We start from the raw sequence: 20,168 nt of genomic DNA, 5'->3' as shown, positions 1-20,168 counted from the left end.
TTCTTCTTTAGTTTTCTGCTATGTGTTTCACAGCACAGGAGCCACCCCCACATTCCCCCTCTATGAGTGGCACTGGAACCCAGTTGTGGCAGTCTTACTATGAAAAAGAACATGGGAGCATTTTCCTTGCTAGCATTAGGGCCCAGGTCACCATTGTCCACATAGAACAGCCTCTCTGCTGGTGGTCCCAAGGATCAGGATGTTAAAGTGGGGTGGCAGAAGTTTCCTGCACCTGGCACCTAAACTATGGAATACGATGCCCATCAGTCTCAGAAAGCAAAGCAATTTGCTACTGTTCAGAAAGGCCTTGAAAACATGGCTATTCGCTCATACACCTTTGCCGATTACAACGGTCCTTACAGAGATTTACGACAACTAGCGCTAAGACGCCACGGCAAACACGCGCTCTACAAAAACCATCTTTTCATTTCATTGAACAGGGTCCAAGCAAGAGAGGAGGTGAGGGGGTGGGTAGGGAGCTAAATGTGCTGGTATTTTTTTTTTTCACACAAGGCGGCAGAAAGCATATTTTGGGCATCTGGCCTAGAAGCAAGGGCCCTGTTGAGTGGGCAGAGTACACAGCCTGCTTTGCAGAGCTGTAGGCATCATTGGTGCTGCAGTTGCATTAGAGGCCCAGGGCATACTTGCTGTGTCAGTGTTTCTTTGAGTCTGGGAGCAACGGCCCAAGGGAGGGGGAAATATGTAGCAGAGGAGACACCTTGATTTGGGCATCAGAGAGAAGAGAGGGATGCACAGAGATGAGAGGGACACAAAGATGAGAGGGATGCTTTGAGATGGGAGCCCATGTTGGTAATCAATCAATCAATCAATCATTTGTAGAGCGCACTAATCACCCATAAGGGTCTCAAGGCGCTGAGCGGGGGTGGTGGTGCAGCTACTGCTCGAACAGCCAGGTCTTGAGAAGTCTCCTGAAGGTCAGCAGGTCCTGGGTCTGTTGCAGCTGCGTGGGGAGGGTGTTCCATGTCTTGGCAGCGAAGTAGGAGAAGGATCTGCTGCCGGTGGAGGTCCCTGTGGATGCGTGGAACGGTGGCGAGGGAGAGGTTGGCGGAGTGAAGCTGGCGGGTCGGGGTGTAGAAGATGAGACGCTGGTTGAGGTATGCTGGTCCGGCGTTGTGTAGTGCTTTGTAGGCGTGGGTGAGGAACTTGAAGGTGATCCTCTTGTTGACTGGGAGCCAGTGCAGGTCTTTCAGGTGGGCAGTGATGTGGGTGTGGCGGGGTATGTCGAGGATGAGGCGTGTGGAGGCGTTCTGTATGCGTTGGAGCCTCTTCTGGAGTTTGATCGTGGTCCCTGCGTAGAGGGCGTTGCCGTATTTTATTTATTTATTTTGAAAGTTTTATATTGCGCGAACATGACCACCGAGGGTATCCGAGCGCTTTACAGATTATGCATCACGAAGGTTATAAGCAAAACAAAACAGAATAAACAAGGCAGCAAATCAAAGTCTGATTGACAAACATTATCCTGAGGGAAAAACACAAAGGAATCGACAGCCCAACAGGGTCACAATCTAGAATTGTCCAAAAAAACTCGGGAGCCAGGCGGCTGGGCCAGAATCAACGGGTATGGACACAGAAACAAAAGAAGGAGCCATGCTAAGGGAGAAATGTCTTCATCAAGAGGCCTTTCACTTCTTTTTTAAAGAAGACCGTGGAGGGGTTCACCCTGACTTGGGGAGGAAGGGAGTTCCAGATCCTTGGAGCCATCCCTGAGAAGGTTTGGTAGTGCCGCAGTCCAGTCTGCTGCGGACGAGGGCCTGTGTGACCGTCCTTCTGGTTCCGGTGGGGATCCATCTGTAGATCTTGCTGAGCATGCGGAGGATGTTGAAGCAGTAGGAGGAGACGGCGTTGACTTGCTGGGTCATTGAAAGTGATGAGTCCAGGATGAACCCCAGGTTGCCTGCGTGGTCGGTGGGTGTGGGTGCGGATCCCAGGGCGGCTGGCCACCAAGAGTCGTCCCAGGCGGAGGGAGTGGATCCGAGGATGAGGACCTCTGTCTTGTCTGAGTTAAGTTTCAGGCGGCTGGTCTGCATCCAACTTGCGACGGCCTTCATTCCTTCGTGGAGGTTGGATTTGGCGGTGGCGGGGTTTTTGGTGAGTGAGAGGATCAGTTGAGTGTCGTCAGCGTAGGAGACGATGTTGAGGTTGTTCGAGCAGACGATGTTGGCGAGCGGTGCCATGTAGACGTTGAAAAGGGTGGGCTGAGGGTTGATCCTTGGGGCACGCCGCAGATGATCTTGGTGCCTTCGGAACAGAAAGGGGGAGGCGGACCCTCTGGGTTCTGTCGGTGAGGAAGGAGGTGATCCAGTCCAGGGCTTTGTTGCGTATTCCTGCATCGTGTAGGCGTAGGATGTGGTGGCAGACGGTGTTGAAGGCGGCCGAGCAGTCCAGGAGGATGAGGGCCGCGGTTTCGCCGTTGTCCAGTAGGGTCCTGATGTCGTCTGCGGCAGCTATGAGGGCGGTTTCGGTGCTGTGATTGGTGCGGAATCCAGATTGGGACGGGTCTAGGATGTTGTTCTCCTCGAGGAAGTGAATCAGTTGCCTGTTGACTATCTTTTCGATGACTTTCGCCGGGAACGGAAGAAGGGAGATGGGCTGGAAGTTCTTGAGGTCCTTAGGGTCCGCTGTGGGTTTCTTGAGTAGGGCGTTGATCTCGGCATGCTTCCAGCTTTCCAGGAAGGTGGCGGTTTCTAAGGAGCTGTTGATGATCTCCTCAAGTTGAGGTGCGATGATGCGGTTTGCTTTGTTGAAGATGTGGTGAGGGCAGATGTTGGATGGTGAGCCGGAGTGGATGGTGTTTATGGTCTTGATGGTGTCGTCGTTGAGGTGGGTCCAGGAAAGCGGGTGGTTGGTGGGGCTGGGGGCGGTGAGTCTGCAGTGTTGGCGGCTGAAGGGAGGGTCTGGGTGTTGAAGCTGTCGTGGATGTCTGCGATCTTGCGGTGAAAGAATGTGGCTAGGGAGTCGCATAGGTCTTGCGACGACGGGATGTCGTTGGAGCTGGAGAGCTCCTTCACGATGTTGAAGAGCTCTTTGCTGTTGTGTGCGTTGTTGTTGATGCGTTTCTTGAAGGAGGTCTTTTTGTAACAAACATCACAGGCAACAGCAAGGCAGTACCTATCATTAGTGAAACAATTGCAGTGACACTTTTGCCCAAGGGCTCACTGTAACACAATTATGAATGTTTTTCAAAAGAAAGTGGCCATGGGGGAGCTCATTTTCTTAGCTAGCATTAGGGCAGATGGCGCCCTTGGCGCACAAAAAATGGGGGCAGCATGCAGTAGCTAATTTTTTTTTTCTTTCAGAAAGAGACCGGACTTACTTCGAGATTAAATTGATGTTCAGATATGGTGGGGAAGGATTTAAAGAAGAGGAGATAGCCCGCTTGTCAGGGCCACAGCCATCATTAGTGCAGCAGGTGGAGTGCATTGGGGCCCACAGCACCCCAATTATGGGCAGTAGTGTTTTTGGTCAATACTGTTCTTATTCCTTTTTTTTATATATATATATACAAGTCCCACATTTAGTGTGGATTGCGAGCCTCATAAAAGCACCGCTGAAATGATCTCATGAAGCCCGCCCCCCTCGCCCCAGTGATCATCCCACCTCCTCCCCAAAACCTTGTCATATAGTTATGGGGGGTGGCCCAACTTCAAAACATTTTGCTTGGGGTGGGGGCACAGAGCAAAACATTTTACAGACGCTCAGTTCGTGCAATGCTTATGTAAAATCAATAATATTTACCTCAATGCAAGCCTCAAATACTTACAATTCAATTATTAGCACACCACACTTACCTGACCCCACTCCACCAACGGATAGATCGTATGTTCCAAGGGGCAACATGCACTTGCCCGCGGTGTAACTAGGTTAATGAAGAATTCATCCATATGGTATGGCACTGACTGATAATTGGCTACTTGGAGGTGGTAATGTCACATATATCTGACATAGTAGGGAGGCTGCTCCCTCGTGGCAACACACTGCTTACTAGGGCTGAGTAAACGCAAAAACCATACACAAAACATGCATAGTGTAGGACCTGGGGTCTCCAGGCCCTATGGGGCGGTAACGTGACACGAGCGGTCGGGCCACCAAAGGTCTGTGTGTGAAGCAACCATACAACACGCACCTCTCATGACACGAGGAACACACACAATAAGGGAAGCCACTCTGTAGAAGTTATGGAAATATTCAAGTTTATCCAAGTAGAACACGTCAGATGCAGTTCATGAGGTAGCAGCACATTTCATAAGCGGTTAATACAATTCTTAGCGATGTACAGGTGAGTCAGGAGCTATACATGCTGGTCATACCATAAATGCAATTCATGAAATATCCGTACTGCCTGAGGTACAATTACCATTCACGTAGATGTACACGCGCGCTTCACTTTCCTGCAGCGCCTTGGGGGTGGTTATAACGCTAGGCGCGCTCAACGGTGACGACCTCAGAACGGGGCATCTAAGCACAGAGAGCTACTCGTACTCAAGGGCATTTAGCACTTCAATATGGAACCTGAATAACAGAGCGCTACTCGTAATCAATAGCACATAGCACCTCAATATGGAACCTGAATAACAGAGCGCTACTCGTAATCAATAGCACGTAGCACATCAATATGGAACTTGAATAACAGAGCACTACTCGTAATCACTAACATTGAGCATTTCACTACGGAGCATACATAACATAGCGCTACTCGTAAGCAGTGACTTTGAGCATTTCACTACAGAGCATGAATAACATAGCGCTACTCGTAAGCAGTGGCATTGAGCATTTCACTACGGAGCATGAATAACATAGCGCTACTCGTAAGCAGTGACATTGAGCATTCTAGAACGGAGCAGGGATATCAGAGCGCTACTCGTACTCAAGGACAGTCCAGGCTTCACACAGGCTGTTAGCAGGGAGCGCACGGGACTTGCGGAGCGAGTCTCTCGGGCTCCAGTGCAGTTCGTAGGGCACCACACTTCAGTACAGTCAAGGGGGGCACCAGGAAAGGATCCCTCGGCGGGGTCTCTCCGTCGCGATGACAGGGGGGACTCCCACGGAGAGGGGACCCAGGCTCAGGGTGCGGTGTGGCTCCCAACCAGTAGGGGGCACACCGGGGTCAATCCCAGCCTCCGGGCTTACCTCGATCTCGAAGTCCGCTCCAGCGATGATGGGGGAACTCGGCCTCGGCCTCGCGCACCTTTCCACGCAGCTGCGAAGGCAGCGGCGGGGCCCCGGGCTTCTCCACGGGCCTCACGACTCTGCAGGGCACTTCTTCCAGCCTCCGGGCCGCGACGGTGAGCGCGCTGGCTTCCACGTCACTGGGGGGGGGGCTCAAGTTAAGGATGGGGTTCCGTGCTCAGCGGAGCACGCTGCCGGGGGTCCCAGGCCAGGTCAGGGAGCGCAGGGGTCACAGCGCTAATACCTGGTCGATCCCCGGTAGTTCTTCAATCTGCTTTGCATACGGCTTCAGGGGTCAGTCTGGACACGCAGTCTCAGCGCTTGGCATATAAGTTCAGAGTTTGGTCTGGACACGCAGTCTCAGCCTTCAGTTTCTGTTCTCAGATGTTAGATGAAGTCTTGTTGGCGCAGATGTATCTGGCGCCCTTAAGGGGTTCTGTTATAGGGAAAGGGATGGAGAGGGCGACTAGGTCCTTCCTAGTCAGGCTGGGCAGAGGTTCTCTGGGTCCTCCTACTTCTGGGCAAGATAAGTGGGTTTCACAGGGTCCCTCACTCACTTAAGAGGCAGCACCTAAATCCTGTCACTCTCAGAGGCATAAGTCCCTGGCTAGGCCCTACCGCCTACACTCCTGGTGGATTCTTCCAGCTCTGCTTCACCCCACTGGCCAACTCAACCCAAAAAGTTCCCTCCCTCACTTAAGTAGCCCTAGGTCAGGTGACCTCTAGCCAAGGCGGCAAAAGAAAACCACATCTCCCTTCTAGAAGGTTCCAGCACATTCCAGGAGCTTCCCCACTCTACCTATGGGACAAAAAAGGTGGGCTGGTGTCGCAACATTGTTGTGGGGTTCCAGCCAACTCCTGGCAGCTAGGGTGCTACTCTGAAAGACCACTCTGCAGTAACAGGGGTCTGTGGCAGCCATCTTGGGAGAAGGGAGCACCAGCACCTTAACACTGATTGGCAATGAAAAGGCGCCCGGAGACCTAGTCCAACATAAAAATGAGGGTGGAAAAAATGAGGCACGATCAAAAATGGAAGGGGAGACCACCCTAGAGCTGACAGGTCCAACATGCATCCCCCCCAGCCGAAAGAGGGGAGAGCTACCCAGCCTCTAGGGAGTTCTCATCACTAAGGCGGAAAAACCTGGAGAGACCGTCAGCATTGGCGTGGTCAACTCAGCATTGGCGTGGTCAACTCCGGGCCGATGTTCCACCCGAAAATCCATCCCCTGTAGGGAAATGGACCCCCTCAACAACTTGGGGTTTTCGCCTCTCATCTGCATGAGCCAGCGAAGGGGGCGGTGGTCGGCCTGAATAAGGAAGTGAGTTCCAAAGAGATATGGTCTCAACTTCTTCAGGGCCCAGACCACCGCGAAGGCTTCACTCTCAATGGTACTCCATCGCCGTTCCCGAGGGAGGAGTCTTCTGGATATGAAGGCCACTGGTTGATCTTGGCCCTCGGTATTGAGTTGCGAGAGCACCGCATCTATGCCGTGCTCTGAGGCGTCGGTCTGCACAATAAATTCCTTGCTGAAATCTGGTGTTGCTAGCACTGGAGCGGTACATATCGCATGTTTCAGCGTGTCAAAGGCTTCTTGGCATGCAGCTGTCCATATGACCTTGCGAGGTTGCTTCTTTGAGGTCAATTCCGTCAAGGGGGCTACGATGGTACCATATCCCTTGACGAACCGGCGGTGATACCCAGTGAGGCCGAGGAAAGCTTGGACCTCGGTTTGGGTCTTGGGGGGCTCCCAAGCCAAGATGGTTTCGATTTTGGCCTGGAGGGGTTGCACCTTACCTCCGCCCACCAGGTGTCCCAGGTACACGACAGATCCCTGTCCAATCTGGCACTTGCTGGCTTTAATGGTTAAGCCAGCGCGTTGCAGCGCCTCAATACCTCCTGGAGGGGTTGCAGATGGTCCTCCCAGGTGCTACTGAAGACAGCTATGTCATCCAGGTAGGCCGCTGAGAAGGACTCCAGGCCAGATAGTACCTGATTCACTAACCGCTGGAATGTGGCCGGAGCATTTTTGAGCCCAAAGGGCATCACTCGAAACTGGTAGTGGCCCTCGGGGGTGGAGAATGCCGTCTTCTCCCGTGCTCCATCGGCCATGGCAATCTGCCAATATCCGGATGTCAGACCAATGGTGCTGAGGTACCGGGCTGCTCCCAGCCGGTCCACCAGCTCATCTGCACGTGGGATGGGGTGAGCATCTGTCTTCGTGACAGAGTTCAACCCCCGGTAGTCCACACAGAACCGAAGCTCTGGCGTCGTACCCGGTGGGGCCGCTTTCGGCACCAACACCACTGGACTAGCCCACGGGCGGCTGGAAGGTTCTATCACCCCCACCTCCAGCATTTTTGCCACCTCACGCTGGATGCTATCCTTCACTCGGTCAGAGAGCCGGTAAGACTTGTTCTTCACCGGGGGGCTGTCCCCTGTGTCCACATCATGGGTACACAGATGAGTGATTCCAGGCGTGAGGGAGAACAACGAGGCGAACTGTCCCAGGACATGGCGACAGTCCCTCTGTTGCTCTGGGGTCAAGGATGGGGAGAGGACTACACCTTCCACCGAACCATCCTTCTCTTGTACCGCTAGGTCAGGAAGAGCTTCACTCTCCTCCTCTTCGCTCCCATCCGTCACCATAAGGAAAGCAAGCTCTGATTGCTCATGGTGCGGCTTCAGGCGGTTGACGTGGAGCACCCTGAGGGGCTGACGGGGGGTTTTCACATCTACAACGTACGTGGTCTGGCCTCGTCGCTCCACAATGTCGTACGGGCCAGTCCACCGGTCCTGGAGGGCACAAAGCTCCCCAGGTTCCATAACCCACACCTTCTGTCCAACGTCCAACTCGACCGTCCGAGCGTTGCGGTCATACCACTCCTTCATCATGGTCTGGCTAGCCTCCAGGTTCTCTGTGGCTGCCTTCCACAGCTTGGCCATCTGGCTGCGGAACGCCAGCATGTAGCTGACAATGTCACGGGGAAGCTTCTGTGAAGTCTTCTCCCACCCCTCTTTCACTAAACTGAGGGGGCCCCTAACGGGATGGCCATAGAGCAACTCAAACGGGCTGAACCCGACTCCCTTCTGCGGTACTTCCCGGTAGGAGAATAACAAGCAGGGGAGGAGGAAGTCCCATTTACGCCTCAAGCCCTCTGGAAGGCTTCGGATCATCCCCTTCAATGTCTTATTGAAGCGCTCTACAAGTCCGTTAGTCTGGGGGTGGTAAGGAGTGGAGAACCGGTAGGTCACCCCACACTCCTTCCACATGGCCTGCATGTAGGCCGACATGAAATTCGTGCCCCTGTCCGACACCACGACCTTGGGGAATCCCACTCGGGTAAAAATCCCCAACAGTGCCCGCGCCACCACCGGTGCAGTGATGGTCCTCAGAGGAATAGCCTCTGGGTACCTTGTGGCGTGGTCCACCAAAACCAAAATGAACCGGTGTCCCGCTGCGGTCGGAGGGTCCAGTGGCCCAACAATATCGATACCGACCCTCTCAAAAGGGGTCCTGACCACGGGGAGCGGTTCCAACGGGACCTTCAACTTAGTCCCAGTCTTGCCACTAGCCTGACAAGACTTGCATGTCTTGCAAAAGGTGTCTGATACAACCCTCATCCTGGGCCAATAAAAATGGGGGACCAACCGTGCAAAGGTTTTGTCCTGACCCAGGTGTCCGGCTAAGGGTATCTCGTGCGCTAACTCCAGCAGAAAGGCCCGGTAACATTGGGGGACCACTATGGCCCTCGAAGATTCATGTACTGGCACCCTGGGCTCACTGTATAGGAGACCATCCACCCAATACACGTGATAACCTCCCAGTTCCTGACTGGCCACTTGGGCTTCGGCCTGCCGCCGCATGCCTTCAAGCGTGGGGCACGCCCTTTGTGCCTGACCAAATTCTTCCCGGGTAGGCCCTCCTGCCACATGCCAGTCAGCAAGGGTCGGCAAGTCCTCCACAGGAACGACATCTACCTCCGCGGACTCCGGGGACACCTCTGCGGCCTCCCCATCCATCTCACGGGGCATGTCCTCTACCACCTTCTTCTTTCCACGTTTGGCTTTGGGTTGGGCCATGATTCCAGGCTCTAACCCTGGGTGAGTTCCATGCCGGGCAGCCATGGACCGCGTGGCTACGCAAGTCCACCCTGGTAATCCCAGCATCTCTGTGTGAGCGTGAAACTCGACATCTTTCCACTTGGTGTGCTCCAGGTCGTTCCCTAGCAAGCACCCCACAGGCAAGGCAGGGCTCACAGCAACTCTCAATAGGCCTTTGACTCCTCCCCACTCAAATGGAACACGAGCCACTGGATAGTGACTCAGACTGCCGTCAGCCAATACGGCCGGATGGAACTCCTCGGGGACTACTTGGTCTGGGGACACCAGCCGCCGCACGACAGTGGTCATGCTGGCCCCTGCGTCCCTCAGAGCTTCCACCTCCTCCCCATTAATTCTCACCCTCTGCTAATACTTAGCAGTGTTTTGGGGCAGGGATACTACGGGGACCACCTCTCTATCCCCGAGTGAAACCAGCGTCAGGCCTGTCCACTCCCCTTCCCTATCTAAGGGCAGCTCCACCCCAAGCGCTATACTACTCACCCCGGGACTTTCCCCGCCCGTTGGGGCTGGGGGTCGCTTGCGACACTTGGGATCTCCCCTGTAGTGTCCAATCTCCCCACACTCGTAGCACCGCACAATCCTTGGCTGCTGACTCCTGTCAGGGTAAGTGGGTCTTGTGGAATTGGACGGGGTGGGGTTCCTACTCCATTCCCAAACTTATTTTGGGGACCTTTCGAGAACTCCACCTTTTTATCTCCCCCCTCTTTCTTCTGGGGGAAACCCTGTCCGCCTTTCGAGCCATCTCCCCCGGGGCCCTTGTGAGACACCCGGGTGCTCACCCAAATATCTGCCTCCTCCGCAAGCTCTCCGGGATCCATCAACTTGCGGTCCACCAGATGTTGGCGCAGCTCCGGAAAGCTCTTATCCAAGAGGTGCTCCCTTAAAAAAAGATCGTACAACCCTTGGTAGTCCTGCACCTCGCTGCCACGCACCAAACCATCTAGTGCCTTCCTCGCATAATCAAAAAAATCTACCCATGTCTGGGTGGACAGCTTATGGCTGCCACGAAACTTCTGCCTGTACCTCTCGGGGTTAAGACCAAACTTTTTTAACAAGGCCTCTTTCATGGGGGCATACCTGACCTGATCCGCCTTGGCCAAATATAGCAGGGTGTCCCTAACTGTTAGAAATGAGGGGGCTCTGGTTGACGCAGGTGTGAACCCACAACAAGCAGGGACCCTTTACTTCTTGTCAGGGCGAAGGAGGACTCCCCAGAATAACCCCTGCTCACCCTCTAGGTGCGTGGCGCGAGCAGTCTAGGCTAAGTCTCAGGCGTACACGGTTAAGCAAATGCAATTACACATACAGTAAACCCCTTGCATGCACCACAAACGGACACCAATCAGGAAGTATATAAAAATACGCTTTTATGTAGATTCAGCAGATTCAATACAAGGCCCAGTAACGTTAACTGATGGGGCCACAATTCTTAGGAATACGGTAAAGTTCTCTTTGTTACGGAAAGTTCTTTAGGCGGGCACAAGGTAACTGTAGGCCTCAGCGCACTTCGTGCTGAGGCGGCGCCCGGGAAGCACACGGCAGGTGACAGGGAAATCAGAACGTTGCGGACCCTGGATCCGATGCGAGCTCGCGGTCGAGTTCGTAAGTACAGTACCTTGTTTCTTGACGCAAAGGCGGGTGCGGGATTTCAGCGGCTCTTCGACAGAAGGGCGAGGCGGCGTCCGAGGCTCCCACACTTCACGATGGGTGTCTGATCTTCAGGCTCACGACAAGAGCGGGGTGCTGCAGGTGGCGGGTGAACAAAGTGGGGCAGCTGGGCACGCAGACACGTCCGGGCCGTCCGATGCTTGGAGATGCTCACAAACGCCGATTCCGGCGGGAGGGTGAAGGTGCAAGGGAGCCTCCAACGAGCGAGGTGACAGGGGCAGCCCAGCACAGCGTAGGGGGAGCGGCTCAGATCGAGCGAGGCTCTTCCCAAGGCGGGGCGGCTAAGCAGTCCTGGTCACGGCTCAAGGAGGGACTGGGGCACGAGGGTCACAGCTCCGGCGAGGGAAAGGACACCACAGTCCAGCGGCAGGCGAGTGAAGATCAGGTAGAGCCCAATGGTCCTGGGGCTCAGTTCAGGGGGCAAGCTCAGTTCCAAGCCCTTGGAGATCGTTTTGGAAAAGCACAAGTCTTGAAAGTAAAAATAAAGCAAAGTCTTCAGCAACAGTTTCTCTTCTCCCCTTTGGCAGCAAGGTCACCACTGCAGGCCAATCCCCCAGGACAGGGACAGTCTTCCTGCTACAGCTTTCCCGGTGCCTCCTCCTCAGGCAGAGATTCTTCTTGGTCAAAAGCGGATCTAAATTCTTAGGAGCAGGGCTCCTACATTTATACAGCAAATCTTTTGTTCTCCCAGGCCAGGGGGGCCCTTGCCTAGTCCAGTCCGGTTTCTGAGCACTTTGTTTACGCGATGCAGGCTTCCTCTTTCAGAGTGCAGGGCAGAGTCATCAGACGCTCCACAGGGGGCGGAGCCGGCATTGAGGTAGCAGAGCACTGTCCTATTCAGAGCCTAGGAGCACTCCTCCCACCCATCTACCTGTCGATCGTCCTATTCACCACCAGGCTACCTAGCCCCGCCCACCTGGGTTCCCCCAGCCCTGTCACTCACACCAGCCAGACATCAGATACACATCACGCAGAGGCGGGCTGAAATGTTTAGGCAAGCAAAGGCCAGCTTTCTAAAAGCGGCATTTGCAAACCCGGAATATTAAAATAAACCTTGCGAAAAGATGTACCTTATTATTCCGAGTTCAGGCATACTAAACTCGATCTCCTACCATGTTCCCTGGGTCGGTTAGGATCATAGGGTGTAACAATCCAGGCCGCCCATACTGGCCTATGAGAACAGGGTAGCCTTGCAGTAGTGAACAACAAGTTGGCGGTAATTCACTACTAGGACATGCCACGCATCTAGGCTTGTCCTACCTTAGGCTCACAACGCACCCTGCCCGTGGGCCTACCAGAGGGGTGACTAACATGCAGCTAAGGGAAGGTTTCAGGGACCAGCAAGTGTGGGCACTTGCCAGTCAGCATGTCAGTACCAGACTGCACGCAGGTTCTGCGATGGCAGACCTCAGACATATTTTACCGGCCGCTTCTGTGGGTGGCACAACCCGTGCTGCAAGCCCACCAGCGGTGTTTGCCTTTACATGCCCTGGCGCTCCTGGCGCACTTTACTGGGGTCTGACAGTAAATCAAACAATCCAATCATGGAATCCAACCAACATATACAATTTACATAGGGAGCACTCGCACCGCGACACTGGTTGGGAGTGGCACAGCGCGCTGAGCGGCCAACACCATAAAAACACATGAGGCACAGTGACAAAAAGAGGAAGGGAGACTCACGCCAAGGTGCCAGGTCTAACACGTGTCCCCTCCAGCGGAAAAGTGGGGAGAACTACCCTACCCCAGGGAGTTCCTCATCACTAAGGCGGAAAAATCTGGACAGACTGTCAGCATTGGCGTGATCTGTACCAGGGCGATGTTCCACCGTGAAATCCATACCCTGTAGGGAAATGGACCACCTCAACAGCTTTGGATTCTCACCCCTCATATGCATCAACCATCTGAGGGGCCTGTGGTCCGTCTGAACCCGGAAGTGAGACCCAAGCAAGTAGGGTCTTAGCTTCTTCAGCGCCCAGACCACAGCAAATGCCTCACGCTCAATAGCACTCCACCTCTGTTCCCGTGGAAGTAACCTCCTGCTAAGAAAGGCTACGGGTTGATCTAGGCCCTCCTCATTAACCTGTGAAAGAACAGCCCCCACACCATGCTCTGAAGCGTCTGTCTGAACGATAAACTCTTTGGAGAAGTTGGGAGCCAAGAGCACGGGCGCCGTGCACATAGCAGTTTTCAAGGCCTCAAAAGCTTTCTGACAGGTGTCAGTCCAAATCACTTTCCTGGGCTGCTTCTTCGAAGTCAGCGCTGTCAAGGGGGCAACCATGTTGCCATACCCCTTGACAAACCTCCTGTAGTACCCGGTGAGACCTAGGAAGGCTCTCACCTCTGTCTGGGTTTTGGGCGCCTCCCAATTCAGGATGGTTTCTATCTTGGGCTGAAGGGGTGCCACCTGGCCACTCCCAACTTGGTGTCCCAAGTACACCACGGAACCCTGCCCGATCTGGCACTTACTCGCCTTGATCGTGAGGCCTGCCTTGCGCAGCGCCATCAACACTTCCCAGAGGTGTCGCAGGTGTTCTTCCCAAGTGGAGCTGAACACCGCGATGTCATCCAGGTAGGCTGCACTGAATGAATCCAGCCCAGCCAACACCTGGTTGACCAATCTCTGGAAGGTGGCAGGGGCATTCTTCATCCCAAATGGCATAACCCGGAACTGGTAGTGCCCATCTGGGGTGGAAAATGCTGACCTCTCTTTGGTCCCCTCGGTCAAGGCAATCTGCCAATACCCAGACGTTAAATCAAACGTGCTGAGGTAGTTGGCAGCCCCTAGCCGATCGATGAGCTCATCAGCTCTGGGGATGGGGTGTGCGTCGGTCCTAGTGACCGAATTGAGTCCTCTGTAGTCCACACAGAACCGGAGTTCGGGTGTGGCTCCCGGCGCTGCAGCCTTTGGGACCAAGACCACGGGGCTGGCCCACGGACTGCTAGAAGACTCAATTACCCCGAGTGCAAACATCTTGGAGACCTCCTCCTTGATGCATGTCCTCACCCTGTCAGTCACCCTGTAGGCCTTGTGCCGCACAGGTGTACTATCCCCAGTGTCCACATCATGGACACACCAATCAGTGACACCAGGGACCAGGGAAAACAGACCAGAAAATTGTCCCAGCAACTGGCGACAATCATTCTGTTGCTCAGGGGTCAGGGTGGAAAAGAGGATGACACCATCCACTGACCCATCTTGCTCCTTGGCTGACAGAAGGTCAGGAAGAGGTTCTGTCTCCTCTTCCATCCCAGCATCTGTTGCCAAGAGCATGCCCACTTGGGACCTCTCCAAGTGGGGCTTGAGGCGGTTCACATGTAGGACCCGTAAGGGGTTCCTAGGAGACTTCAGGTCCACCACGTAGGTAACAGGACTCTTGCGCTCCACCACCTCAAAGGGACCGGTCCACTTATCCTAGAGCGCGCACGGCTCCATGGGGGCCAAGACCCATACCTTCTGTCCAGGCTGAAGCTCTACCAGAGTGGCATTCTGGTCGTACCACCGCTTCATCTCCTCCTGGCTGGCTTCCAGATTTGCCTCAGCAAGTTGCCTGAATCGCCTAGTCTGATTCCTGAAGGCCAGCATGTAACTATATACATTCTGGGGAGGTTTCCTGGGAGATTGCTCCCAGCCTTCCTTGACCAGACTTAGAGGTCCTCTGACTGGGTGACCATACAGAAGCTCAAAGGGACTGAACCCCAGAGACTTCTGTGGCACCTCACGGTAAGCGAAGAGAAGGCATGGTAAGAGGACGTCCCACTTACGCCTCCTGGGTCCTTCTAGGCCCATTATCATGCCTTTGAGGGTTCGGTTGAATCTCTCAACCAACCCGTTTCCTTGGGGGTGGTAAGGTGTGGTGAACTTGTAGGTTACACCACACTCTTGCCACAGAGATTTCATGTACTTGGACATGAAATTGGTACCTCGGTCAGACACCACCTCTAGAGGGAATCCCACTCGGGAGAAAATTCCCATCAGTGCACGTCCCACCACGGGGGCCGTCACTGTCCTCAGAGGAATGGCTTCCGGGTACCGGGTGGCATGGTCCACCAGGACCAGGATGAACCTATTGCCCATCGCTGTCCTGGGGTCCAGTGGCCCTACAATGTTAATCCCCACTCGCTGGAATGGGGTACCGACCACAGGGAATGGCTGGAGTGGAGCCTTCTGCTTCCTTCCACTCTTTCCACTTGCCTGGCAAGTCTGGCATGTCCTGCAGTGAGTATCTGAACTCCTGCGCATTTGAGGCCAATAAAAGTGGGTGACAAGCCTTTCAAAGGTCTTGTCCTGCCCCAAATGCCCTGCCAATGGCACATCGTGAGCCAGCCCCAGTAGGAAGGCTCTGAAGTCCTGGGGTACCACCAGCGCACGGGCTGACCCAGGCTCAGCAACCTTAGGCTCTGTATATAGGAGGTCGTTCTCCCAGTAAACGAAATGTGATCCTGACTGATCACCTGCGGCCTGGTCTACAGCCTGCTGCCGCATACCCACGAGAGAAGGGCACTCCTTCTGTGCCTTGCAAAAGTCCTCCCTGGTGGGACCTCCTTCCTGCTGCCAATGGGTCAGCTCCGGTAGGTCTCCCAGTTCAGCTATCTGCTCCCCTGTAGGCTCCAGGGCATCCCCCTCAAGGTCTGCTTCCTCCTGGACCGTGGGAACTTCAGGGGCCGGCTTCCCGCGCCCCTTGCTCCTTCTCTCTGAGGCCGGTTCCTGGGCCTCCCTCTCAGGCTCCAGGACCTCTGGAGTCCCTCTACTGGCTGCCATGGACCGTGTGGTGACACACGCCCACTCCGGCATACCCAACATCTCCAGGTGAGGACTCCGCTCCACCTTAGCCCAAGGAGAGCTCTCCAAATCGTTCCCTAACAAACAGTCTACAGGCATGGCGGGCCTCACAGCTACCTGAAGAGTACCAGAGACCCCCCCCACTCGAAGGGAACCTGAGCCACCTTGCAGTGCCTCTCTGTGTTGTCAGCGGCAACAACGGGATAGAATGCATTGGGGACCACCTGCTCCTGAGACACCAGGTGACACCTGACAGCTGTCACACTGGCTCCTGTATCTCTAAGAGCTTCCACTCTATGGCCATTTATGGTCACCCACTGCCTGTACTTTTTAGTGTTCTCAGGCAGCTGGGTTGGAGGGACCACTTCACGGTCTCCTAGCGAGACCAGGGACATCTCTGCGGGACCCCACCCACCTTGGACATCCCACTCCTCCCCCAAGGCTACACTAGTCACCTGCCGGGGTGGAGCACCAGTGGGTGCTGGTTTACCAAACAATGGACACTTTACATCAGAGGCAAAATGCCCCAAATTGTTACACCTGTAACATCTGACGGGCCCCTTCTGAACAGGAGGACCTGTCGGGGCCCCGGTCGGTTTCTGGGGTGGGGGAGGCTGAGAACCCTTCCCTTGGTTCCCTTGGGGACTATTTTGGGGCCCTTTTGGGAACTGCTTCTGTTTACCCCTGTCCCCCCCACTCTTCTGCTGGGGACCCTGCCCACCTTTGGCGGAATCTCCCACGGTACCCTTGTGGACACTGGTACTGACCCAGCGGTCCGCCTCCTCAGCTAGCTTCCTAGGGTTAGTCAGCCTACTATCTATCAGGTGCTGGCGTAGCTCAGGAAAACAATTACTGGACAAGTGCTCCCATGCCATTAAATCAAGAAGCCCTTGATAATCATTTACCTTACTACCCTTTTCTCAACCATCCAGCGCTCTGCAAAAGAAAGTCACATACTCCACATACGTACTATTGGGAATCTTAGTGCAACCCCTGAACCTCTGTCTATATAACTCAGGGGTCAACCCATACCTAGTCATCAAGGCTTCCTTCATATGGGCGTAAGAATTATGGACATCAGCAGGTAAATCTAACAGTGTGTCCCGCCCTTCACTCAGGAACCGTCCCCACAACCCCGCTCCCCAATCTCTCTCAGGGACCCGGTGGGAAGACATGGCTACCTCCTAGGCTCTGAACCACTGCCCGATGTAGTCATTCTTGAAGAACTCCTTCACTACATCCTTGGGAATATAAACTCTTGGTTCCGCCGGTACTGGCGGTGTGCTGCCACCAGAGGGATTAAGCTCCAAACTTTTTGCTTTCAGCTCCAGCTCCCTCAGCTTCATGTCATGCTCTAATTGTAGTTTCTTTTCTTCCATGGCTAATCTTTGTTTTTCCATATCCATCTGCCCATGAAGTCTTGCCATCTCCACTTCGTGTGCCCGGGTTGCTGCCCTGTCTGCCAACTCTTCTGGCGACAGGCCTCTGCCAAACTCATGGACACTTTCTGGTGGAACCATTTCCACCTGATTCTCTGGTGCCTTTGACTCATACCAGGCCCTCAGCGCCTTCACGAGTTGGTCCTTCTTTTTCAATCCAGTTTGGGCAATTCTGAACTTGGAGCAAAAACCTCTCAACTCTTCATTGGTACGATCCTGAAGTGCGCTTTCCTCCCAATCTATGTCCTCAAATCCAGAGATTATGGAAGCTGCCCTTCCGGCGGGAAGTGAACCAGGCATGGCTCTAACAACGGAGATTCTTGGCAAAACAACAACAATGGCTAGTCTTGTGGCTGTGTTACTGGTCTGCTCTCACTACGTGGTGATCAGTGGTTCACTATACGCAAACCGCAGATGCAAATCCGTAAATCCCACCGCTGCCACCAATGTTAGAAATGAGGGGGCTCTGGTTGACGCAGGTGTGAACCCACAACAAGCAGGGACCCTTTACTTCTTGTCAGGGCGAAGGATGACTCCCCAGAATAACCCCTGCTCACCCTCTAGGTGCGTGGCACGAGCAGTCTAGGCTAAGTCTCAGGCGTACACGGTTAAGCAAATGCAATTACACATACAGTAAACCCCTTGCATGCACCACAAACGGATACCAATCAGGAAGTATATAAAAATACGCTTTTATGTAGATTCAATACAAGGCCCAGTAACGTTAACTGATGGGGCCACAATTCTTAGGAATACGGTAAAGTTCTCTTTGTTACGGAAAGTTCTTTAGGCGGGCACAAGGTAACTGTAGGCCTCAGCGCACTTCGTGCTGAGGCGGCGCCCGGGAAGCACACGGCAGATGACAGGGAAATCAGAACGTTGCGGACCCTGGATCCGGTGCGAGCTCGCGGTCGAGTTCGTAAGTACAGTACCTTGTTTCTTGACGCAAAGGCGGGTGCGGGATTTCAGCGGCTCTTCGACAGAAGGGCGAGGCGGCGTCCGAGGCTCCCACACTTCACGATGGGTGTCTGATCTTCAGGCTCACGACAAGAGCGGGGTGTTGCAGGTGGCGGGTGAACAAAGCGGGGCAGCCGGGCGTGCAGACACGTCCGGGACGTCCGAGGCTTGGAGATGCTCACAAACGCCGATTCCGGCGGGAGGGTGAAGGTGCACAGCGAGCCTCCAACGAGCGAGGTGACAGGGGCAGCCCAGCACAGCGTAGGGGGAGCGGCTCAGATCGAGCGAGGCTCTTCCCAAGGCGGGGGCAGCTAAGCAGTCCTGGTCACGGCTCAAGGAGGGACTGGGGCACGAGGGTCACAGCTCCGGCGAGGGAAAGGACACCACAGTCCAGCTGCAGGCGAGTGAAGATCAGGTAGAGCCCAATGGTCCTGGGGCTCAGTTCAGGGGGCAAGCTCAGTTCCAAGCCCTTGGAGATCGTTTTGGAAAAGCACAAGTCTTGAAAGTAAAAATAAAGCAAAGTCTTCAGCAACAGTTTCTCTTCTCCCCTTTGGCAGCAAGGTCACCACTGCAGGCCAATCCCCCAGGACAGGGACAGTCTTCCTGCTACAGCTTTCCCGGTGCCTCCTCCTCAGGCAGAGATTCTTCTTGGTCAAAAGCGGATCTAAATTCTTAGGAGCAGGGCTCCTACATTTATACAGCAAATCTTTTGTTCTCCCAGGCCAGGGGGGCCCTTGCCTAGTCCAGTCCGGTTTCTGAGCACTTTGTTTACGCGATGCAGGCTTCCTCTTTCAGAGTGCAGGGCAGAGTCATCAGACGCTCCACAGGGGGCGGAGCCGGCATTGAGGTAGCAGAGCACTGTCCTATTCAGAGCCTAGGAGCACTCCTCCCACCCATCTACCTGTCGATCGTCCTATTCACCACCAGGCTACCTAGCCCCGCCCACCTGGGTTCCCCCAGCCCTGTCACTCACACCAGCCAGACATCAGATACACATCACGCAGAGGCGGGCTGAAATGTTTAGGCAAGCAAAGGCCAGCTTTCTAAAAGCGGCATTTGCAAACCCGGAATATTAAAATAAACCTTGCGAAAAGATGTACCTTATTATTCCGAGTTCAGGCATACTAAACTCGATCTCCTACCATGTTCCCTGGGTCGGTTAAGATCATAGGGTGTAACAATCCAGGCCGCCCATACTGGCCTATGAGAACAGGGTAGCCTTGCAGTAGTGAACAACAAGATGGCGGTAATTCACTACTAGGACATGCCACGCATCTAGGCTTGTCCTACCTTAGGCTCACAACGCACCCTGCCTGTGGGCCTACCAGAGGGGTGACTAACATGCAGCTAAGGGAAGGTTTCAGGGACCGGCAAGTGTGGGCACTTGCCAGTCAGCATGTCAGTACCAGACTGCACGCAGGTTCTGCGATGGCAGACCTCAGACATATTTTACCGGCCGCTTCTGTGGGTGGCACAACCCGTGCTGCAAGCCCACCAGCGGTGTTTGCCTTTACATGCCCTGGCGCTCCTGGCGCACTTTACTGGGGTCTGACAGTAAATCAAACAATCCAATCATGGAATCCAACCAACATATACAATTTACATAGGGAGCACTCGCACCGCGACACTGGTTGGCAGTGGCACAGCGCGCTGAGCGGCCAACACCATAAAAACACATGAGGCACAGCAACAAAAAGAGGAAGGGAGACTCACGCCAAGGTGCCAGGTCTAACACTAACATTGGGAGGTATATACTGGTATAAACCACCTCCCCAATTACTCTCGGGTACCCCATGGGCAGTCAAGACTACCTCGTATGCCTCCAACCATTTCATGATGTCGTCCCCCACTGTGTAATTGGCAATTACTTCTTTAGGTAGGTAGAATTTTTACTCGTGCGGTTCCCTAGGTATGCTGCCACCATTGTCCTTATTGGACGCGTTCAATTGGAGGGCGCGTAACTCCAGCTCCTTTAGCTGAAGCTCGTGCGCCAGCTTCTTTTCCTCCA

The 20,168-nt window shown here is 54.3% G+C and overlaps 1 protein-coding gene across 1 annotated transcript in view; it reads right to left on the bottom strand.

The window, feature by feature from the left end:
• DENND4A (DENN domain containing 4A) overlaps window positions 1-20,168 on the bottom strand; it is an 811,018-nt gene that overhangs the window by 512,810 nt on the left and 278,040 nt on the right. The window lies entirely within an intron of this gene.

This window comes from Triturus cristatus, chromosome 3_1 (assembly GCF_964204655.1).
Source record: "Triturus cristatus chromosome 3_1, aTriCri1.1, whole genome shotgun sequence".
NCBI lineage: Eukaryota > Metazoa > Chordata > Amphibia > Caudata > Salamandridae > Triturus > Triturus cristatus.
Note: the sequence above shows the minus strand (reverse complement) of the source record. Positions and strands in the feature narration are given on the sequence as shown.